The sequence below is a fragment of the Phyllostomus hastatus genome, unplaced genomic scaffold, assembly GCF_019186645.2.
Source record: "Phyllostomus hastatus isolate PE091 unplaced genomic scaffold, TTU_PhHast_1.1 phas_scaffold_11, whole genome shotgun sequence".
In the NCBI taxonomy this organism is placed as follows: Eukaryota; Metazoa; Chordata; class Mammalia; order Chiroptera; family Phyllostomidae; genus Phyllostomus; species Phyllostomus hastatus.
In genome coordinates this window covers 5,981,542-6,006,103 of record NW_025334005.1, presented here as the reverse complement: position 1 = coordinate 6,006,103, position 24,562 = coordinate 5,981,542, and the positions used below count along the sequence as shown (strand labels likewise).

The following is a 24,562-nucleotide window of genomic DNA, read 5'->3' as shown; positions in this document are numbered from 1 at the left end:
CCTCTCTAAAAATAAATAAATAAAATCTTTAAAAATTAAAAAAATATATAGCTACAAATATGCTCCTGAATTCTGAGAGTATTTATGATTGACTTAAACACGTGTGTCCTTGCAAAATTCCCCACCAGGCCAGGCTTAAAAATTTGTGCAGTCTGACTTTAGTGCTCTATTCTGCTAAACCTTTCTAGTGAAGAACTGGCACTGATTTTACAGGCTCAGAGGGGTGGGTGCAGCCAGCAAGTGTAGCCTTGCATGTTGTCCATGGTTCTGAATTAGCCAAGGGCTTGCTCAGGGTTGACCAATATCTTTGGAGTTGTCCTTTTAATCTTGCCCTGTGTCTTGTCGTGTTTCTCTGTCTTCACCAAGGAGTTTTCTCAGGTGCCTTCATCTTCCATGACACAGCCTGCAGGTTGGACAAAGCCATACTCTGAGATGTCTGGTATTTGGTGGAGGCCACATAAGATGCCATCACCGTCTGCCACCACATTCATCAAGCTCTTGGCAATGCAGATGAGGAACATGGTGCTGCCTACTCCAGAGATGATTACCTCCCCAACATGGTTCTGCACCTTGGCCATGACCTTGCTGAAGATGTTGAGCTACTGATACTAGAGGGCAACATGCTGCAGGGAGGCTGGCAGAACATGCTTTCAGGGTGCATCTGGGCAATGTCTGAGGTGGTGTGTCCTTGCTTGTTCATCCTGAAAATTGCCTTGGAAATTGTTGGCAGCACTGTACACGTGATGTATTTCTGAGTGTCCCAGGCCTCGAGTGAAGTCCCTCACCTCCACCATGATCACACTCATCTCCCTGGACATCACAATGGTGTCATTACCACTGTCATCCATTTTGAACACTCAGCATCCAGATGGTTCTTGTCTTCCTGGAATCTGACCACCTGTCCATCAGTGTTTGTGCTTTGCTCTTGGGGAAGCTGAGTCATGATGGCCCAGACACTCTGGTCATATGTTTGGATGCTAGTCCTATTTCAGACAAGGAAGTCTTCTGTTTCAAAGTCAGAGTCATGCACCTCCTTGAGAGTCACTTATCATGAGCACTTCTTTCCTGGTGTCCCTCATGCCATGGTACACCAGGTGGGAGGCTTCAATCAAGTCATTCATTGTCATCTATGGGCTGGCAGAATCTGAGATGATGGCTTCCACTGCTGTATTCTCTTGCTCCATAAAATGCAGCATGACTGTGTTGGACAGAATCATGGTAGCTTCCAGCACCTTCTCTGTGTGGTCTTCTGGCTCATAGTTGTCCCTGGCTGAGGTGACTTGAGGAATGACCTGGGCTGGGTGTCCTCAGGTTGCAACAGCTGCATGGTGCATCCCATCCACATCTTTCTCTTGGGGAACAATGACACCTTTGTTCACATCTTCCAATATGTGACTCTCTGAGACAGCCAAGAAGTCGTCAATGGAGGTAAAGTCATTGACTCGACAGCATCTGTGAGAATGTGGATTCGTTTTCCCCATTGTTCTTTCAAAAGATCCTCATAGTCTTGGGACAGTTTACTGTGTGGTATTGCTGCTACAACCAATGCAGCATTGATATCCTCAGGACAGGCAGCTTGTAGCAGGCTTGCAGATGTCTCAAGAAGCTTGATATATTCTTTATTGTTTGAAATGAAATGGGCCATGTTGGTGACCTGAGACAATTTGTTGGCATGTTTCCAGGAAACTTGGGCACTCTCTTTAACTTCTTTCTCATTTCCATTCATTGCAGCTCCAATCACTAACAGGGGAACATTGGTTTCCAGGAATGAATGGAAACCAAGGATGTTTCCAGGATGTGGCCCACATCTTTCACTCTCTGTTGCCTTTTAGCTGCCTTGATGTTAAGTTACCCACTTGAGGTTCCAGAGTTTTACACTGTATTCCCAAGTCTTGTTTAGTGCCATCATTCCTCTGTTTCAAGATGCCATATCCACAACTTTCAGCTGAAAAAGTAATTTGTAGACACCTGCCACATCTGCCAAAACAAGCAGCCAGGTAAAAGCAGTGAACCATGTTGCCAGGGTCACAGAAGAAGAGGGATCATCTGCAAATTTTCACACAGACCTCTACATCAAATCACTTTGTTTTACAATATCTTCTGCAACAGCCACAAGCTTGTCCTTGAGAAATGACTCCCTTTCCAATATTACCCTGTTCTCCAAGAATTCTCACTTGCTTGTTCACCAGATGTAGCCAAAATTTAGGCCTTCCTGGAAAGGCCTCTCTTCTCATAGAGGGCCCCTTCCTCTTGGTATTCACCAGTTGTAACCTGTGTAACAAGAATCTCCAATAGTCTCTCCACTGCCAGAGCCCTGATCTCTAGACTTCTGAGGGTTCCCACCTGAAGTCTGTGTTTTCTGGGTGGACAGCAGGCATTTCTGTGGGGAAGGAAGTGAGCACAGAAATTTTTCCAAGGTCTGGTGCCAGCAGATGCAACTTGGTCCCCCTCCCATCCAGGTCCAAGGAGGAAATCCTGGTGAACTTTCTTAGTAAAAAAATCTAAAGAAAGTGGGAATAGAAGAAAAATCTTTACAACAAATGAAATCAATTTTCAAAGTCAACAGCCAAAATCACTGTAAAACACTGAATGCTAAAGGTGCTTCCATTATAACAGGTGGGAAATATCTGATGAACCCAGTATTAGTCAACATGGGTCTGCAAATTCTAAGTGTCATACTAAAATAAGAACATAAATTAATTGTAAATATTTCCAAAGATGAGATTAAATTCTTTCACTTGCTGACCACATGATTCTTTCACTAGAAGCCATGCAACAGACTCACAGAGAACCACTCACAGTATTACAATAATATGAGGAGATACACTGTAAGTGGCTGAATGTATAATGTATAAAAATGCAGCATCTTGTGTGTGCTGTAGGACAGAGTGAGAATTAGAAATGGAAGAAGATGTCTCATTGGCAAAAGTGACAAAACTGAAAGATATCAATGAACAAATCTAATGAGTAAGGTAGTATATATACTGTGTGTTTGGAAGACTAATTATAAAAATGTCAATCTTTCCAAAATTGACATATAAATTCAATGCCCTTTCCACCTGAATGCCACTGGAACTTAGTGAGGAACTGGATAAAATTTTTTTAAAAATACACGTGGAACAATATATATCTGAAAATGGCCAAGAAGATTAGGAAGAACACTGAGTGGTTACTTTTCACTCAGATATTGAAAGTGAATTAACAGAAAACTCTTCTTCATCCAGATTAGTGTAGCCTTAGAAATAGACAAGTATACTGTGGAACATGATAGGTAACTCAGAAATGGATGCCCACACAGAGAGAACTTAATATATGGCATAAACGACATCACAACTCAGTTGTTAAAAGGTTATTTTTTTTGTCAGACACCCCTATTAACCATCAGCAAGAGAGAAAACAAGACTTCTACCTCTTACAATATATAAAATTGGAACTGGCTTCAAATGACGTGTAAGAAGGGAGGAATTTCAGTGAAATGGTTGGGGCAGGAGCCCACTTGCATGGGGGTCATGATGGGATTGAAGGTGAGCAGTGGGACCAGTCATTTGAATGTGACACAGTAAACACTCCCACATCTTGTGATGCACACACACCTGCTCTGGCACAAGCTGACCAAATCTACAGGTGCTTGGTTTTACTTTTCAGCATGATGGATGCCACTTTTCTGACCTATAGAAAAGTTCATAGGAGGTACAGTGATCCTTCACCTATGGCGGGACTTAAGCTCCAGAGACCCCCGCAATAGGTGAAAGTCTGTGAAGTAGCAGTGTTATAATTATTTTATTATTTATATTTTAAGGCTTAGTAAACCCTTCTGACACTCCTATAAACCTTTCCCACTCTTTTATTAACATTTCCCACACTCTTATAAATACTTCATGTGCTCTTAAACACTTTCTTCACTCTTAAACCCACGTAATTTTAACAACATATAAAATTCTATATGGGTATTTACCAGTGAAGTATAGAGTCGTCCCTCACTATATCACCATTCACCTATTGCAGCTTCACTGTATTGCTGGTTTTAAAAAGCCTGAGATACAGTGAAGCTCCAATAAGTGAACCACGATATAGGGAGGGATGAATGTAAATATAATAGCCTACAAGAAGGTAATGATGACTTCATTAACATAATAAATACATCAGCTACCTAATACATGAGCTTTATTGCTTTATACTTGTGTACTGGGAAAACTTTGGTAATAATTATTCCTGTGCAGTCTCATGTCTTACATCTCACACCAAAGAGTGGCAGATCTACAATGAGAGGGATTTAGAGAAGGTGCCAAGGCTATATGCTTATGAATGTCAGATGTTTAGGGATTAATAAGGACCAATATCCAGAAGGAACACAAGACTTCTATTGTTCTCTCCACTACAAAAGCCTATTCAAAAAACAGAGATCTTTCTGGTGAGCAGGAGATAAAGTTAAGCAAAGTAAAAAGACTTGATGGTCCTCCAGTGAGTGTTAGTTCATCAGTTTCCTGGTCCATCTGACACACCTTGAGGCCTTTTGGCCTTTTCTCCCTAGGAGTTTCTCCAGAAACCTTAAACCAATTCTGTCAACTTTCCATGGTGTCCCAACATATTGTCTTTCTTCTCCAGGGTCAGAACACAGAACACTTGCTTATTTTTATCATCCTAAGTGGCACCTGTGTGTGCAGGGGACTCACACTCCCATGATTTGGAGGTCAAAGGTTAGTGGGTTCACGTGTGGGCTGATGTACACTGAGGAGCACAGACCTCAAGGATGGCCAGCACAGCTGCCCCATGTGGAGAGGGTGAGGAAGAGCTGAGTGAAGAGGTGGCCTTCATGGCTTTCAGGCAGTTCTTCCATGGAATGGCTTGTGTGACATCAGGTCCCCAGATAGAACACATGTACTGTGACAGATCCTCACCTTGGCCTGGTAACCTCAGCTTCTGCTAGAAAGAGCTCAGGATGGAAGGAGACTACTTGACACCCGACCATCTTCTCCTAGAGAAGAGGATCACTTGGTTGCACCTGGAAGTCTCCTGGTCCCAAGACAGATCACATGAGCAGAGCCTCAAGCACCTTTTTTGCACACAGCCTGGGTGCAAAGGGTAGTCACTATGACACTGAGAGGGCTTCAAGCCACCTTTGGGTGGTTGTTTTTTGTAATTTACTCAGTCTTTACCTTGTCACTGGATCCGTGTGACCTTCCAGAGCTCTGGGATTGGGGCAGAGTATGTGATTGTAATTTGATGTGTAAGACTTTGTGTATCGGTTGGATAACATTCCTCATAAGATGAGATATGTGGCTACAACACAGAAAAAACATATAGCCATCCTAGGACAATGGAGTTGCAGCAAGAGTTGCTAAACAAGAGGAACAGAGCAATCTCTGATGCCCCGGCACTTTCCTGGTCATGGGTCCCCCTTGGCAGCTTACCACTTGTAGCAAGAGGTCAGATCATGGTTAGAGGACCAAGGGCTGCAGGCAGGGGCCAGCAGGAGAGAGAAGGTGAGGTGCAACTACCCACACATGTCCTTGACCCATCACGGCGTACATCTCAGGGGCTCTTCAGTACAGAAGTCAGGGGAGGAAGTGGTAACATGCCTTCTGGAGTTTGTCAGAAGAGGAACATGAGTGATATGGGAACTGTCTCAGATCCTTGCAGCCTTGGGTAAAGCCTAAACATGCATCTTTCCATTTTTGATACTTATGAATGTAAAGTGTTATTGATAAATGCATTTCTTTTTGAGTAGTGTGACGTCTACTTTTTATGTTGTATACCCCTGGATGACATCATGTATTAGTGAAAATGAGTCTTGTTTAGTCATTGTTCATCCTTAGAGGTCTTGAATCTGAAACCACATGTCACTTGATTGTGCACGTGTGAAAAGGATAAATCTGTAGCACTGATGTCACTGGAGTCCAAGTATTCCTTTGGAGAATGGGCCAAGACTGATAGTGGGATCTGCCACTCACAATTATTTTTTAGTTGTTTATCAGTCATGGCATGTGAGGTCCTTCTCTGATGTTATTCAAAGCCAGGACACAGAGACCCCTCTCTGTAGAAATAAAGTGTCTCCTGCAAAATACTGCTTCACTGAGCTCTTTGGAGTCTGGAGTTGCACATGCAGAGTCAATGTCATGTGGGATGTGACAGATGACCTGTACACCATGCATCTTGGTAAAAGGGAACAAGGATGTTCATGCAATGGAGGTGGCACATGACAACCAGTGCCACCAGATGATAGATGAATTGTGTCTTAAAGTACACGTGGACATCATGATGCATAAGTGATGATGTCTCCAATGTTTCCATCCCCCACGTTCCTGTTCCCCAGTCAGACACAGAGAGCTGAAGGAGCCCTGGCTTTCAACCACTGCTGAAGGACCCATGTCACCAGTGCATCCTGCTGAGGACCTTGTGCTAGGAATTCCGTGTGTCTTGGGATAAATAGTACCTACCCCACCCTCCACCCTCCTATACTCTTAGTTCCAAAACACTGTATTTAGGATTAGACAATAACAGTAACTTAGATGTGATCATAAAACAGGATATGAAGTGATTGAAAAGTAATGATTTTATTTCAACTAAAAGACATCCCACTGGAACTAGAGCCAAATTCAGAAGCACAATCAGTTGACATTGAGAATAAATCAACATTGCTCCTTGGCAAAGTCCATTATATTCAGTCTGATATTTGTCTTTAGGGGAAAAGGCGGTTTATTCTGTTTGACTTAGGACTTACATTTTCCCTTTTTGTTGCATAATTGGAACAGCTGACTTTTACTAGCAGTTACTGTGCTGAGCATTGTTCCTGAATTAATTTATTTATCCTTACACAAATTCTTTGCTCTTAGCCTTATTGTACAGATGAGGAAACTGAGGCTGAGAGGGTCAGCACCTTGCTGAAGACTCCAGAAGAAGAATGATCCAGAGCTGAGTTTGAACCAAGGTAGGCCCTAAAATTATGCTCTACCTCACAACTCAGTAAGGGAACACATTGTAAATTTGACAGATCCAAAGAGCACAGTTGAATTCAAAACAGTGTGTTAAACTGACCCATTAGGATTCTAATGTGGGCAGGACTGAAACTCTACAGTAATCTCAAAATAGTTGATTTTACATTTTCTTATATTTCTCTAGGAGCAAGATGTGTCCCTTGGTGTTTTCAGATTCCCTGTTATATCTGTGAGGAAATTTTCACAACTTTATCTTTCAAGGTGTGCCTGTTTGAACTGTGTGAAACTCATTGTATTCTAGTAGCTGCTGGAGTTCCTGTTTCCAGTGGTGCCCTTATGTCCAATGTGTCACATGGTGACACAGGTTTATGGGAAGAGAGGATGGTTCGAAGGCTGTGCTGCATTCAGCTGCATCAGGAACTTTCATCCATTTTCACAGTTTTTCTCAGGAGGTTATCGTCAATTTCTTGGAGAGGCGATCCACTATCTACACACCATGACCAATTCATTGATTCATTTGTTGTCTGACATGTCCACTTGTTTGAAGAAAATGACACCAATAGGATGTTGGCCTTCATTCTTTACTAATGTTTAGTTCTAGGGCAGTTTCAGGTTCATAGAAGATGGAGCAGAAATCACACAGCAATCCCATCTACCCCTCATTTCTAGATAGGCACAGCCTTCCCTATGGTCACCATCACACTCCTGGTGGCACCTTTGTCCCCGCAGAGTGCAATTGCTGGGCCGTGGGGTCAGAGGATGTTAGTTTACAAGAAACGGCCACACTGTCCTAGAGAGTGGAAGCACCATTTGGCATTCCCAGCATCCAAGAGCAGTAGTCCTTGTTGCCCCACAGAGGAAAGCACTGGGGCAAGTGGAGTGGTGTTGCCTCAGCAACCCCTGCCTGCCCAGGGTGGCCAGGCACAGCACGTCCTCTGCCTGACCTGACCCAGCCTATCTCCAGTCAAAAAGCTGTCTCTGTCCCACTGTGCACTAGTGCTTCAGGGTAACATGCAGGGGTTCCTGTGTTCCCTACCAGCCACCTTGTTCATGGTGTCTGGTCTTCCCTTGAGCTGTTCCCAGTGCATCTGTCCTCCTAACAGCACTTCATGTCAAACTCTGTCTCTCCTGAGAGGATCTCAAGCACGCTCCTCTGTACCCAAAGTGTTTCCTAATGCCTTTCCTCACATGGGTGTGTGTCCCAAGGTCTTCCTTGGGGTGCCTGAGTGAGGGCGGGGACAGGAGGAGGACAGGCCCTGTGTGCACTGCTACTGTTGGGACCCTGAGGACCCAGCAGGTGCTACCCTCACAACAGACAAGGGAACTGCCAGTTGGGAAAGTTTCCTGCTTGATTCGATAGAACCATCGCTATGCTATGTTTCAACCATTAGATGAGAGTCAGAGGGTGGGAGATGGTGAAGTAGTCTTCCTGTTGGCACAGTGATCTCTGGAGATCTGGACACCACTGATATCTTCACAACTGTCTACATACCACTGATCTTTCTCCCTCAACTGCACAGAGTGACCCTGACTCTGCATGCACCCTATTCCACTAAGATGCACCAGAAGCAAACGTTCCAGAACTATGTTCCCATCCTCTTCTCTGTGTCACATGCTTGGCTGAGACCGATGAGCAAAACCAGTCACTGCCCACAATTAAGGAGCTAAATTCTAAGGAGACTCCCATCAATGAACTGATTGTACATTTCTGAAACCCCAGTTAAGGAGCTGAATCCTGGTGGGTGCGTGCTAGTCAAGTGATCATAGATTTGTAAAACTTCAGCTTCAGTTTTTACCACAAAGGAGATGTGCATGGTGCCAGTACTGTCTGTGGTTGACAAAGTCACCTGGGCTGTGACCATGATGGTTGGCAAGAGGCTTCAGTGAGGAAGGGAGGGCTGGAAGCCAGGCCTTGTGTTCTGCCATGTTCCAGTGGGCAGGACCTGTGAGGCTGACTAGGTACAAATAGCCCTGGGCTCCCCAGACTGCTGAGTCCTGCTGCTAACTGCTCATTGTTTGCTAAAGCTGAACTCAAAGCAACATCGACCATGAGACTGTCCCTGTGTGTCCTGCTGGTCACTCTGGCCCTTTGCAGCTATGAGGGTGAGTATCACGCCTAATCAGACTACCACCAGCTCTGGTAAGTATCCTTCTCTAAAGCAGGTAACTTCTTTGGGGGGGAGGGGTGAATGAACCAGAATCCAAATGAGCTCCACTACTTGTGCACTAGGCGACAGAATGCCACAGTCTCCTGCATCAATTGCCAACACACTGGAACTTTCCAGAAATCACTTCCCGGTCACTTTGAAGAGCTTCTCATCTGAAACCTCAATCCCCATCTAGGGTCTATGTTCAGAAGCAGCAGGATGTGATCAGATTTGATTCTGCATCACGGTTCTGCCACTCAGCAGAGCTGTCACTTGAACAAAATGCTCAACATCCCAAGTCTCCACTCACCCTTGGTTTCCACAGCAACCAGCAGGAGCAGCTGTGATAGTGGAGTAAGATGAAGGGTGTCAGAGGCTACTCTGGGTCTCATCAGCTTTTCTCCTTCCCAGAGTCTTTGGTGCCAGTTGAGTCCACAGCTCTCAAACTCTGCCTTTTAGACTTGTAAAATGTTCAAGATGAGAGGGTTTTAGGAGATTTCTCAGTTCAAGAAGAGCCAGTGTTGTCTGGCTCTCTCAGGAATCAGTCAGGAGCAGCCGCACTCAACATATCTACACATCCTGCTCCTTTTCCAGGAGTCCCCCCCAGGATGGGAAGTACCAGTACTATCTTAGGGCCGCACTGGCTGTGAGTCTAAGTGACTGTAGCCACTCATCTGAGAATATTTAGTTGTGTGGTCATGCCCTCAACTCTGACCCAAGTGCTTTGGACTTTTTCCCTTTCTTCTGACTTTCTGAACTCCTCCTCTTTCCCCATGTTTCCTCTGATCTGACCTGTCCCCATCTCTGCATACTTGCTGTCTGATCAGGTCACATGGAAGCCTAGCAGGACACATGCCCTGCTGCAGGTGGTTGTAAAGAAATGGGGGGCAGAGTGTGGGGGTGGGGATGGAGAATCCAGACCCGTAAGAGTGGTGACTTCTCTTCTCTGCAAAATCCCCTTGGAGCCAAAAGCAGGCACCTATTTCCAACCCCACCATCTCAAAGGGATTCTGTATCCAGTGCAGACCAAAAGAGCTAGTCATGGTTCATGTGTAAGCCTCAGATTCCTTTCTAAGCTTTCTGGCTGTTTACACCTAATGACATAATTCTACTGTTTAATTTACTCTCAAAAGAGCATCTTCCAACATTCTGTCATTGTCCCTGCTCCTGTCCAGATTTGGTCTCTGTTCTCTGACCTCTGTGAGATCGTCCTCTCCCACTCTGCTGGAAAGACTGATCACTAAGAGCTCCTCTCCCCTGATGTCCGAGATCAAAGAATGTGTTAGTGTTATGACAGGCCAAACCCTAATTTCTGAAATCTAGGAAAAGTGAATTTCACCAAAGCAGGAGAGTCTTGGAAAGGCCTTTGTGTACTTTACATAGGAGAACCACTGAACTGGGGCTCAGTGAACCTGTTTTCCAGGACCAGTCTTGCAGCTGCTATGTGATTTGTGTAGTTACAACTTCTAGGATTTTTCATTGAATTTGGCACCATTATGGGATGGGACCATAAAACCCCCTGGCATTCCTATCTAGGGTCAGGGGACCATAGGGAAAAAGTGACTTCCTTAAATCAAATGTGTTTCTTCTTCTCTCCAGCAAATGCAAAAGTCTGTCCAGCTTTTGTATCTGAATTGAGGAGCTTCTTTTTGTATCCTGAAAAGCTCTACAACATCAATCTTCTGAGATTTCTTGCACCTAGAGAATATCGTGAAGCCAAGGTGAAAGTGAAGCAATGCATAGATCTTATGCCCAAAGGAGACAGACAAAACATTTTCAATGTTTTGGTAAATTGTTCCTCTTTCCTCTGTAGGGACTTCTGCTCAGCTTCAAAGCCAGGAGGGTGCTACACTGTGGGCAGAGGGCTGGAAGTATCTGTCCCTCTTTTTACCTCTGACAGAGTGGCCTGTGGCCACAGGGTGGATGATGACATGACATCTGCTGAGCTAGACTAAGGCTGCATAGTAGGTTTAGCATGTTCCTTCTTCTCAGGTCACCTCTTTGGGCATGTCTACCCACAGTGTCCTGGGGAGAACAACCAGGACCCAGGTAGTGATGAAGGGGAGAGACTGCTGCCTCCCTGCCTGGGAGGCTTCAGAGGTTGGAGGGCCAATTCCCTCACCCAGTGGCTCAGTCCCTGGAGAGTGTCATGAATTTTGGGATGAGTTAGAGGGGGGAGAGAGAGGCTGATTATGGGGGGATGGCCCAGACCATGGGTCTGCATGGAGAGATGCCTGGCTGGGGGGCTCCATCAAATTTCGCAGACAGAGCCGCTCCCTGTCTCTCTGCCCCACTTTCCCAGCCCTCACCAATCATGGCCAGTGGCCAGAGACCCCCCACCCTGTTAAGTCTTCTGCAGCCTCTCAGGGAGCTGAAACACTTCTGTTTTGTGTGTGTGGTGGGCGGTGGGGAAGAAATCAGATATTTACAATAGTTTCCCAGCTTGTCCACCCCTTGGTGAAGTTGGGTTTGGTACAAATTCCCACATAGGCTGGATACTCAGTGTGGAGATGTCCATAGGCTGACAGGTTGATTTCCTCAAGGACACAGGACATCTCCTGCAGACAGAATGTCCTACAAGTCATTCCCCCTGACCTTATTTCACTCGACCTATTTTCACTTTGGAGTGAAAACATAGAGTCCTCAGACCTGGACTATGATGAAGGATATCCTGGTCTGCTTGGACCAACCCTTGACCCTCTCCTGGCTCCATTAGAGACTCGAGTCCGACACCTGGTCACTCAGGGTTTATTTGTTAGGTTATGGACATGTTCTTCCTTGTCCTGCATGGTTTGTCCTGGCTGCACCAGGACTATTGCATACCCGGACTGCTTGGCTCTCCTGCCTGATTGCTCCATGTGCCTTTGCTGGGTGTGATTTCCTTCACATGTTGGTGTGAACGGAAGTCCCTGTGAAGTGGCATATCCAGGGGCAGCATGACTGACATCCCCTGTTTCTCTTTCTCTATTTCAGAAAGGTGTAGTGTCCCAATGTAACAACTAGACTTTAAATATCTTACGCACGAGAGCCTCTGTCATTCAAGGATGGCTTGATCACCCCTGGAAAATGTGAAGGTTTCAACGTCTTGCTTCAATAAAGTACTTGCCCTGCACTTCTCTCCCTGTCTTGTTTTTGTCCAAGAGTCTGTCCCTGGAGTTGGGGTGGTTCTTGTCATAAAATGGCCATTAGGTGGTGTCCAGAGAACATTCTAGAGACACATCATCCAGGACCACGGTGGCCTGAGGGAGGGATCCCACAGAGACTGCTGGCTCAGGAGCCATCCTACATCCCTGCATAGATGCCCAGTCACAGGGCCAGGAGAGAAAACAGGGAAAGGGGTTGAAGGCACTCCAAAAGGTCCTGCCCCTGGGTTTTGCTGTGGGAACCACAGCCAACCTGGCAGTCACACGGTCCCCACACAGCAGCCCCACTGCCGTTCCATCGCCATCAGAAGCACAAACAGCCTGCCTGGTCCTCGCCCTCACTGGTTTTCCATGCTGGGAGGGTGCAGGGTAATTTGTTTTCTGTCCACTTTTCACTTTGTAGAGAATCTTGGGGCTCAGCCTTCAGGGAACTCTTTGCTCTCTGCACACTCACATTGCTCACCACACTTGGCAACTCCTCCTCTCTCCAATACCCCCCTAAAGCCCCAGAAACAAGCACCCTGCTTCCACCTGGGCAATGTCATGCACACAGTCCACACTTACTGCAAAAAAGAACGATCCAATGTACAGTGTCTATGCCCATCCTCCCCTTCCCCTGGGTGCCCCTCCCAGGTGATGGGCTGCCCTCCTTGGAGGCAGCTGACTCAGAGCACTGGGCATACCCTAGGCTCTGGGATCAGTTTCCAGTCCCTGCTGCAACACAGCACTACAAACTTGGTGGCTTTACAGAGGTATTTTCTCCAGGTGTAGGGGACAAAAGTATAACATGTGGAATGTCTGCCAGAATCACAGCATCAGGAGGGCCACACTGGCCCTAGAGAGGTGAGGAGAAAATTCATTCCTGGCTGCTTTCACCTTTAAAGGCTGATGGCAGTCCAGGTCCGGTGCCCACATTGGTCCCATGTCTGTCCTGGGAGTGGACCTTGCCTCTCCTTTATGTGTGTTTGCAAATCTCTCTCTGCCTCTTTGTTTACAATACATGGGATGACATTTGGAGGCCACCAGGAAATTCAGAATTTCTCCCTAACTCACAATCTCCACCCACATTACATGTGCAAAGCTCCTTGTGCCATGGTGGATAAACAAGTGGCCCCAAATTTAGGGTATGTTTTTGGCAGGAGGTGATGGGTGGGGCAGGGCTTTATGCACCTACTTGAGCTCATCTGCTTCCTGATACCTCAGAGTACACTAATATCTGCCTTCTCCATGTCCCAGCATCCATCAGACATGTTGGCCTTCCCAGACATGTTGGACAGTTGCACAGCCATGTTCACTGTCCAGTCCCAGGCCTTTTTTATTACTGGGCCCAAGTCCCCTAAACAGCCTCTGGGTCTGAGAGGCCCCTCTTGTGATATGCTCCCTCCCTATGGACCCCACTGTGACCCTCCAAGTGGGATTCCATCCTTACTTCTACAACTCAAAACACTAGAGGTCATGGGTTTCTAAATATTTCAAGTAAGAGTACTTATTGTTAGTACTCTAATAATATACTCTAATAATAGTACTCTAATTATGAAGGTTGTGCGAAGGACAAGCTATAATTCAGAAACCAAAAATGAAGAGTTAATTATCCACTATTACTCATTATGTCCCAAGTTTTTACACTCAATGTGTGTTTTGATCACTTCAGGGAACATATATACTTACATTAGTCTCTGTTTTCTGAAATGCATTGCATACTCAGTCTGCATACTGTGGTTGGTAAATGCAAGCACTTGTGTTGCCCTTGGTACAGCCTGAGAATCACAGACCAGGGGCCATGCAGGGAGCATGGAGGACCATGGTTAGTGTTGCACACAAGGCCTTGCATGACCCTGAGCCTGGGCCCTCTGACCACATCATCCTGCTCACCAAGGCTCTCTACTCAGCCATCCTTGTCCAGGTCATCCCTCCTGTGTTACATTGGGTCACACCTCCACACAGGGCTGGTGGTGGTCCCTGTGCTCTGTATTGTCCCCAGCACAGGACATACGACTACCTCAACTCTGAGGCCCCCTTTCACGTCCCCCTGCTCAGTGAGACCTCTTCTAACTCTCACATCCTACATTAAATCTTTACACACAGACACACAAGTTACACTCATGAACACACAGATGGTGCCCATGGTTGCACACACAGCCCACCTGTAGACATGCAGTCACACCCACACACACACACAGAATGGCACTGGCATCCCACTGGTAGCACTTTACTTTTCTGTGGTATGGTATTCACACCACAAAGTTCATGGGAGACCATACTGACTGAACTGACAATATGAAAGGACCAATGTTCTCATTGCTAAAACACGTAAGAGTTCACATGCATTGAATAGCTGTATGGGTGACATTGTCCTGGAAGGCTGACATTTTCAGTCTCATTTTGCCCTGACTTGTCTCCAGGAAGGTAATAGACTTTTACCACCATGGCCAGGGGGGATGAAGGATGTCCTACCCACTGCCTGTGAAGAACTGCCCTTGTGTCTTCTCAGAATGAACTGGGAAGACACCAAAAGACAGTGAGGCCCAAGCCCTACTCCAGGACCCACATGTGGGGACATCTACAGTAGAACCCATGTGGTCCCCCTTCCTCACTTCCTTGTTCTACTGGTCTATCACGCAGCGGAGTGACTTTGGTGGCTGAAAACCCCACTGATCTGGGGAGGACAGCAAGGCGGTGCATGGCAGTCAGAGCACCCAGCCTCATGAGCCATCACCTGGAAACCTTCCCTGGCCTTTTTTTTCTAGCCCTGTGAGCCTAGCTTCCACAGGTCATTGGGACGTTTCCCTTTTGTCACACTGAGAGACTTAGGGTGTCGTGAAGAAACTTTTAGGTCAGAACTTGCTGGGCAGGTGGGGCATGAGAGATTGCTCCACACCAGTGCCAGGGTGGAGGGGAGATGTGAGAGAGGGATCGCTCCAAGGGAGACACACTGAGCCGACCACGCTGCCACTGGAGATGGTGAAAGAACCGACTGGGAGTATGTCCAGGGGCAGTGCACATACACTCAGATGAGGGTGAAAAGCCCACCTGTGGTCTCTGTATTTTACCAAACACACAGGAGACGGTCCCACAGACTGTAGCTCTCTGAGAGGCAGCAGAGAGTTGACCGTGAATGGGAACAGGGGCTGTGTGTCAATTCCCGCTGAACACCCTGGCTCAGCGTTGCAGACATGTCATGTCTAATCCTGTCAGATGCCAACTGTCTGTTAGATTTGCCTCTTGGGTTTCCCTTCTTGGAAGAGAGCACAGATTTTTAGGAAGTCTGGCTCAAACCCATTCACTGAGTCTCTCCAGGTACAAAAAAGAACTTCTGCTGAGTTTTTTGCCTTGATATCTGAAGCCTCTAACTGTGCCTCAGGACACACATTATTCTCTCTGAAAAACTCTGCTCCTCAAACCATCTTACACTCTGTGACAGGGTCAGTGTTCAGAACCCAAAGCCCTGCTTTGTCATATAAGCTTACTTAATGCAAATGTTCAGTGGCTCTCCACTCTGATGACTTGAGACTCATGACTCCACTCAGAAATTAGTGTATTCAGGCCTGTGTGATCTTCAAACTTCACCTTGGGTCCAAGCAAACGCTACTTCTTCCACTCTCTACTTCCACCTTCGCTCTCCCATATGCTAACCTTCCTTTCTGACATATTAGGGCATTAAGATGGGAAGAGACAAGAAGACAAGCAAGAACTTTCCCAACCTTTATAGAAGAAAAAGCAAGGATGGTAAATCTCTCCAACACAGTCAGTTTTCTGGGATACTTTCTCTGCAAGTGAGTTTGATTTCCAAAAACGTCCCAGGGTGCATGTGGTTCCCAATTGTTCTGGGTCAGTGGGAGTCTGGAATCCTAAATTGTTCACCTTCCATCTTTCCCCAGGCTCTGGTCTGTCTTTGGATCAGCAGCAATTGCCTGAACAGCTACAATGGCTGCAGTAATTCTGGTCTGCATCTCTCTGAGCTCTTCTATGTGCAGCAATTGCAGAATTTGAGCAGCTTCATCAAGAACTGCATCTCCTGTGTCAAACCAAGGCTGTGCTCCTCTAAAGCAACTGCCAATCAACCCTTCTGTTGTCTGCTTTGCTTTAGCAACTGCACCTATGTCAGATGATCCTGAACCAAACAGCATGTGACCTTCATCATTACCAGGTGATCCTGGTAACTTAGAATCTGAAGGTCAGTCAGGATCATTATGCCAGCCTTATAATCAGCATTATGTACATCCATAATGATGAGTGCTTCTGCATTTTTAGCTTCACTGTCAGCCTCCTTTGTATTTTCAGATACTGAGTCCTTGTATTTTTCATCATTACATCCATATTCGAGTCTAACAGCTAAGCCAAGAAGCCAGTCAATTTCTTCCTGTTGATCTTGAATCTTGAAAGGAGAGCTAAAACCTGTGAGATACTTCTCAAAAAACATGGGCCAGTCACTACTGTGGATGTTGCTTAAATTACCATGACTTCAATCTTGTGGTATCTGGTTTTCTGGTTTGTAGGCCAAACAGTAAGTTTCTATATTGTGTTTCACCTTTGTAGATGAAGCCAGCAGGCTATAATAGTTGAGGGTCATCAGCTTGTCCCTCAACCTGGCTTCCTACTCTGGTCTCCTGGGCTTGGCTGAGAAGGCGAGGTGAGGATAAGACAGCCAAGCAAGAACTTCATAGACACATACTCCTTTAAGTCTATTCCAAGTTCTGTGGTCCAAACAGAGCTTTCTCTTGTGGATCTTAGGAAGCTCATATCACAATGGTCTGTTCTTGTCTCATGGTTAATATACATTTACAGTAAAACAAAGTGTTTTGGAAAAGTTAAAAATGTGACAGCAGGAAAATGTCATAATGGATATGGAAGATAAAGCAACATAGTACAACAAAAGTATCTATGATGGAGGACTCAAATGTTGGAAAATTTTCACTTTCAGATGATGGTTAATAAGCTTAATAGTCAATGTATGTAAAAGTCTGCTGTTTCAGGAACTGAAGGTGTGACCCACCCTGACTCCAGGAGACCATGAGGAGTCCCATCTTTGTGCCTCAGGAGGACTGCAAGCAATGAAGGTGGTTTGTGAGCCATTGTTTTCCTCGATGAGATGCTCAGTGCTTAGGATACAGATATAGACCACCACCCAGGACACAGATGAAAGAATTCTGCAGCTTTTTATCTGACGATCTCTTTCTCTGAATTACAGTCCCCTTACCTACACTTTTCTCTCTTTATGCAAAGGGTTGGTGGAAAGTGCAACTGAAGACCATCGGTTAGGGTACAAACCTGCCGTCTTCTCAGTTCATCAGCCAAGTAAATAAAGTGCTTGTAAAGATTCAATCTCTGCCTCTGTTATTGGTTCTAATAGGTGACAGGAAGCAGTAATGTTGGCTTTTGTGGGTTCCTATATATAAAAGACAGGAATATGAAAGTGAAGACAAGCACCTCTAACTAAAAAAATTTTTGGAAATGAGACAGATTATGGTGGGAAGAAGGTCACTGAATAAATACACTAAGATAATTTCCCCACAGTGCAAAGTATGAAATAGAGCACCTCTGTCACTTTCCACACATTTTTGTGACTTTTTGGAACATCACCCTAAACACAAATGATTCTTTGAAGAAGAAATATCACTAAAGAGTATCGGGGGTTCTGCTGCATGCTGGACCCTCTAGGTAAAACTCCACAGGCAGAGGTTTGGTGAAAATGGAAAGAGGTCATTTATTCAATGCATAATTTTGAGAGAATGGCGAACTTTGACCACAGAGCCTATTCCCTCTAGAGCACCCAGAAAGCCCCCAGCTGCTCTCTGTCAGACAGAGACAAGGTGCACCCTCAGTTCCTTATCTCATTTGAAAATACCAGCTCTTCAGAAACTGCAGGTGGCCGCTGCACAATCATCTAGAACACCTGGCTTCTTTCTCTTTCACTCTTGGGCCTCAGGCTTCTAGAATCTGGTGGTAGTCAGTGCCCTACATGCAGCGTGATGCCATTTTTTCCATACGATATCCCGTGACCCAACACCTGAGCCCCATCCCTCTGGCTGTCAGATGGCATTGGAGCAACAGGCAGAGTGTGACAGTGAAGCACCAGTCATTGGCTCTGCTGCCCTTCCTCCACTCGGAATGGGAAGCAGGTCTTCTCCCCTGGCCATGGGGCTTGCACTACATACTGGTCGGCAGGCACTCCAGACTCCAACACAGCAAGCAAGGGGGACAACCTGCATGTTTCTCCCTACTCTCTGTTTTATATCTTCAGGGAAAAATTTTGTGTGCTCCTGGAGGGTTCTGCTATCAAGCAAAACCCATTCTTGTTCCAAGTGAGACTGCCAGGTCATCACCTGCTCCTGCCACCATGTTCTGAAAAGGAGTTGGTGGGCTTTCCCTTCTGCCAATCACCATGGCCAGCTTGTGCTAACTCCAGGAAGGGCTTCCTTGTCACTGAGTCCCAGCCTGTGGGAAGGGAAATCTGTCAAACTCTACTCTAGCAGCTTCACTCTTTCCACCTACAGTGTTTCCTGCAACCCATCCTTCACTCAGCCCTTCCTTGTCCACCCCACAGTCTGGCCAGGTCTCTTTCAGATCCATCTCTATCAGAAACACTAAGTCACAGGCAAAGGTGGACAATACAAATGGAATCAATGTAAGACTGAAAAACACAAAGTAATAAGGAAAATTCAGAGGATCGGACCTACACTTGTGTACAACTAGAATTCTTATACAGTCAGCTAGCCTTTAAGCATGAAGATAAGTATGTTTCAGAACTGCGAATACTCAAAAGTTTTATCACCAATGATCTTCTCAGAAGGCAGGAGGGAATATGCTCTACACAAAGACCTGGATGAGGAACGATGAGGCATGCAGTCCAGTGAGCACAGGACTGAACGTGGGCGTTTGTAATGCATCCACAGAGAGGGGTATAACATATTCCCACACTCAACACCAGGTGACACGGTGAAAGAAGCTGCAGGTGAGGCTGGAGCCACAGGTGTAGACCAGATTGGAGAGGTGTCTATTGCTTCTCATTGGAAGTTCTTTCCCATGATTTCATTTTGGGAACAATGCTCCCACATCATTACATTTTAAATAAAAATGCTGACAGTGACAGGAAGTTTAAGACAAAGATGGCAAGGAAGACAGGATTGAAATTTGAAGAAATAAATTTGGCAAAAAAAAGGGTTAAGATGCTGTACATCATCTCAAGTCAACCTGGAATATACACTGTGCCAGACTTGCTGTATTTTATTAAAAGGACATCACAGAAGACTTTAGTTCTTCCTTTTCTTTTTATGGTTGCCTGGAGTACAATAATGATAAGGAATATGAAAGGAAAGAACACCATTTAAGTTGCTAATTAAGTCATGTATTTATCTGTGTTGTGTGTCAGCTACAGTGCCAGCTACTTGAAAGGCAGGAGTGGATGAGAAAGACACAGGGATGACTGTGATGGGATTTGTGGTCCAGGAAAGTGGGTGGGAAGGAGACAAGAATGGTGTGGAACATGTAAGAGGATAAGAGGTCATTTCTGGGAAGAAAATGAAACAGGTTAGGTGAAGGAAGGTCGGGGTGAGAGATGGTTTTGTGCAGTTGTTTCCTACAGCTGCTGTAACAAACTACCACAAGTTGGGGAGTTTAGCACATTAATTGGGGAGCAATTACTTTTCTCATAGTTATGGTATTGAACATAGGTATTGACAGGGCTGTGGCATTGGTCAGCATTGGGACTCCACTCACTTGCCCACTGAGTGACCATTGAAGCCCCCCTCACACTCTTCATCTTTGGCCTCAAGGTCGACAGATGTTTATTTATCACTGGGAGACTCCGCCATGGCTTTAGTGCCATTGGAGGTGAGACTCTCGTTTCAGTGGATCCCTGAGCATGACAGGTTGTTTAGTGGCACACCTTTTCTCACCCTTTGGATTCAAATACCACACCACCTATCCTGTGGGAACACCAAAATATCTCTGGACATGGACAAATATCCACAGGAATGAGTACAAGGAGTGAGAAGATCCACTCCAGTAGAGAATTTCAGCTCTAGCAGTGTGGAAACGCATTCTTATGTCTCCCATATTCTCTGCGTTAATGCCCCTAAGGGTCAAGAGGGAACCCTCTGGAGGCCCACAGTTAGCAAGAAAATGTGAGCATGAGCAGAGGCAAAATGAGTAGCTAAAGAAAGATTTGGTGTAGAAATAAATGAATCTGTGAATATCATGAGTGTGTGCAGATTAAATATTTAACCACACATTTTGTAGAAACGTCAAGTTGTGTAAAGTTCAGGGATTTGGTGACAGAGCCAAGGGGAAAAGCTTTCGGTGACACCTGATCCTGACTCAGCTTCCAAATCCGGCTCCTTGTCCCCAGTCATTGGATGGATCCGGGTTAGGTTGGATAAAGCTAATGTTTACTTCTAGGGAGTAGAAGGGATGAGGTGTCCCAGTCCCTGGATGTCAGGGCTCCAACTTCTTCCTCTCCTCACCTGGCCCTGCCTGTGGTGGCTGAGTCCACAACTCTCTCCAGAAACATAGAGAACGTGGTGTTAGCACCAGGACCCCAGGCTCATGCCTAGGCTAAGACTTGGGTGGGAGTCTTGCCTTTCTTTAAGTTTCATTTTTAAATAGGCTTCTCTTTCTAAGAACACCCCAAAATAACATGTTATGTAATCAGAAAATTCTTTGTAGAATCTCAAAATCTGTCCACCAAACCAGTGATACAACAACTCATTAGCTGCCCACTGTGTTGCCTTTGTCACACAAAGACCAGAGGAGCACAAGTCATGTCCTATGGAGCTTCACAGTCAGAGAAGAGCCATAATGTCAGGTCACAGTCACTAGGACAAAGGTGCACACACAGGGCGTTTGGGTCTTGGAAAGGAGATCTCCAGAGATCCAAGGCCATGATATGACACAGAAAGTAGGCTGTCTCTGATGTGGCATCGAGAATATATAAGGAGTTTTAACCCTAAGGGACTCAGGCAAGGACAATAGAGTAGAAGGCTTCAGGTGGAGCAGTGGCCTCAGCAGAAAATTATGGGGCATGCATGGAGATCTACTTGGAGTCCACAAGGGCAGTTGTGCAAGTCAAGGTCACAAGAGTCCACCTGATTCAGAAAGTGAAGGCCCATAAGGGTCTGACTAAGGCAGTCAATAGTGTTGAGAGCTGTCTCTGTTGTCAGAACATCTGGCTCCTTTGGCAGCTCTGTTACCCGTTAGCTGTGTGCCCTTGGTCAGGTTACTTGCCTTCTCCATCTCAACTAGTACAACTGGGGGGAAATGATATGCCTGCCTCATGGACTGGAAACCACACATCTCCCTTTGCTCAGCAGAAGCATGGTCTGTGATCTTGACCTGGTGTTCCATTCATTCTGTGACCTCGTGTAGCTTTTGAACTGGCCTGAGCTTGGCCAATAAATTTCATCACCACTATGCTCAATGGGTTTTTGTGAAGATTAAAAGGGGGTGTTCGCAAGGCCTTGCATCAAGTAACTGCTTTGTAATGGTTGATCATGTGTGTTTTACTAAATCTGGAAATCAGTAACACGGGTAGAAGCTACATTCTGAGAAGATTAACAGGCCACCAGCAGGTAGAATATGTTCAAAGGCAATGTGTAAATGATGCCCCAATAAAACTCTTCAAGAAATGGTCAGTCAAATATCAAATAAGAATGGATCAAACTTTAGGGCTTATTTTAAACTGTGGAGTTTTTCCTCTTGATGGAACAAGAATATCTCTAGATTTGTAGAAAATGTAAAGTAGCAGTTAGTTTCAGGGGTCTCTAGTGTTCTGAGCAGCCCTCCCTGGGAGCTCGGAATAACTTCCTCTAATGTTAGAAATTAATCTCCTTCAGCTGATGTGAAGGCAGGCCATACCCTGTGCTCAGCCCCCGTGTGAGGACTTACCCGCTGTAACTCACTCTGGCTTCATGACAACCCCAGAACAATTCCCATTGTAAAGGAGACCCAGCTGAGACAGCTCCACAGCAGCATTGGCCTGAGGCCTGGAAAGCATGTGGTCTAGGATTGGCCAGGGAAGTTTGATCAGTACACATCTTGCTGCCATAAAGACATCTTCTAGACCAGGGCCATTCCTGAAGTTTCTGGCCTGGGTAAGTACTACCCCACCCAAATTCTAGATGGTGGCTTGATCACAAGGTTAGAGAGGTTCCCATCCAAACACCATCCTGGAGACTGCTGTCAGCCCTGGAAGTGAGGGGCAGATCCCACTGTACAGAATGAGTGAAAAAGGAAAGCATGAGGTATCTTGTGCCCAAAGACTGTGGGGCTGATTTCTAGGAACTATTTCCAATGAACAAAAGTCAGGTATCATCTCGTCTTCAGAATTCTTTCATGGCCTTGGTGCCAATGCATAAATCAGTGAGGAAAAAATAGCTTTCACGGAATGTTATTACTTTTATTCAGCCTGGCAAGGCCTCAGATGACAAAATATTAGTGTGAGTATATTTCAGGTCTTCAGTGAGCTGAATGTCAGGCCCAATATAATTCTCACTTACCACACATGTACCTGTGCCCCATGACCCAAGCTATCCAGGGTAAAATCTGAATAGTTCTTCTCTACAGCCTGGTTTGTCATAGCAGGTGGTCAGTACGTGTCATATGAACATGGAGACCAAGGCTACCTTATTCTCCCACTTCCAAATTTAATTTGGGAAGCTGAAGGAAAGTGCCTGTGGGAGGAGAAAAGAGCAGGCCAGCAATACCAGCATTCACACCATTTAGAATCTTCAATTTCTGCTGACCATCTCTCGCTTTTAAACGTGAGTTTTGTGTGTGGAGATACAGTCCTTTGACACACCAGGAATGGTCACTGAGGGCTATGCAGAAGACATGGAGATGAAGAAACACACACTTCATTTTACTTGACATGAGATTGCTTTTGCTGAGCACAAAAACTGCACAGGGTCCAGTGTTCCCGAAGACAGTGGGGCAGGTCTATAATCATTGGGCAGTGGGCAGAGCCCTCACCATGGCCTATTCAACCAGTCCAGCTCTATTTCTTTGAGAAAGTCTTTTCCTGGGTTTTGAAATGAAGATCGCCAGCAATACTCCAAAGGGAGAAACTACATCGGGAAGAACATAACTTTCTTTCCATTTCTAGCTACTTCCTAAATCAGTATGGTTCTTAGTGTGTCCAGAGCAGGGGAATGATAGAAAGACATGAGTCTCAAACAATCCCAACGGAGAACAATGCATCCATAGTTAAATGACCATTGACGCATCAGTCAGGCCCTTGTCACTCATTTTTTTCTCTCTACTTTCCTCCAACTTTGTTTCTTTTGTTCCTTCATACCATCCCTGTTTGGGCTGATGTGGTGTTTCTGTCCTAGGAGGCTGTCCTGTGCCTTGCTGAAACCAAGAGGGACATGTTGCCTGCTTCCCTCAGCTGGCTGAGTGCCACCTGCACTCAGGACTGTGTACTTGCTATTCCCTCTGCCTAGACAACTCCTCCCAAAAGGGCCCCGTGGGTTATAACATTCACTCAGGTGAGCTGAAAAGTCCCAGTCCAATAGCCTGCCTGAAACTCCTACAGGATGCTGCCCTGGTGGTTCTTTTTGTGGTTCTAGACACAATCACTTTCCCTTTCTCTCCTAGCTAATTGCAGTCTTGTTTGTTACTTCTGACTAGAGGTAACTGTACAAGTGCAAAGTCTGGCTTGACTTGTTCCTACAATGGAGTCTGTGGCACAGAGCATAGGGCCCATCCTAGGAGATTCATGGCTGTTAGGAATATCGATGGATACACGAATGGGTGGATGGATCGATGATAGATGGATAGATGGAATAGCGCTTGTGCGAATAGAAGAATGAAACCTCCAATTGAGTCTTAACTACTCCATTTTCAGCCTTGTGATAAGCTCTTGACACAAATGTCAGCCATTCTTACAATGCCAGGCATGGGATGTTGCATACCCAGTTCAGAAAAGAGGAAAAGGAGCCTTGGGACAACCAGCATGGTAACCTGCCCAAGAACATGTCATGATTAGGGGTTGCACTGGAGGTTCAAATCTACAGCTGCATGAGCCCAGGTTTATAACCCTCTCACCGAATATCACTGCCCCCCTCCCAGCATCTGTAATCATACATCTCTCATCATCCTATGGATCAGCAGAACAGAATCCCTAATGAACTAAACAACACTAATCTTACATACGAATTTATGACTAACTATAAAGTTGACCTAACTGAGTGAGAAAGTCTTTTTGAAAACCACCTTCAAAGAAGGTGTGAAATGATTTCTATTTCCCAAGGAAAAGCACCTGGGTTGCAGTCTATGGGTGATGAAAGTCTGTCCTCCGAAGGCAGCATATGGAATTGCATCTAACCCAGGTGTTTGCAGA

The 24,562-nt window shown here is 45.6% G+C and overlaps 1 long non-coding RNA gene and 2 pseudogenes across 1 annotated transcript; 1 reads left to right on the top strand and 2 right to left on the bottom strand.

Annotated features, from left to right (window-relative positions):
• Window positions 1-215: 215 nt before the first annotated feature.
• LOC123829246 lies at window positions 216-7,987 on the bottom strand (annotated as a pseudogene).
• A 956-nt stretch (window positions 7,988-8,943) lies between these two features.
• On the top strand, window positions 8,944-12,147 carry LOC123829206. Its single transcript, XR_006787581.1, has 3 exons — window positions 8,944-9,038; window positions 10,682-10,869; window positions 12,056-12,147. It is a non-coding gene; the product is annotated as an uncharacterized LOC123829206 (long non-coding RNA).
• A 3,935-nt stretch (window positions 12,148-16,082) lies between these two features.
• Window positions 16,083-16,795, bottom strand: LOC123829245 (annotated as a pseudogene).
• Window positions 16,796-24,562: the final 7,767 nt, after the last annotated feature.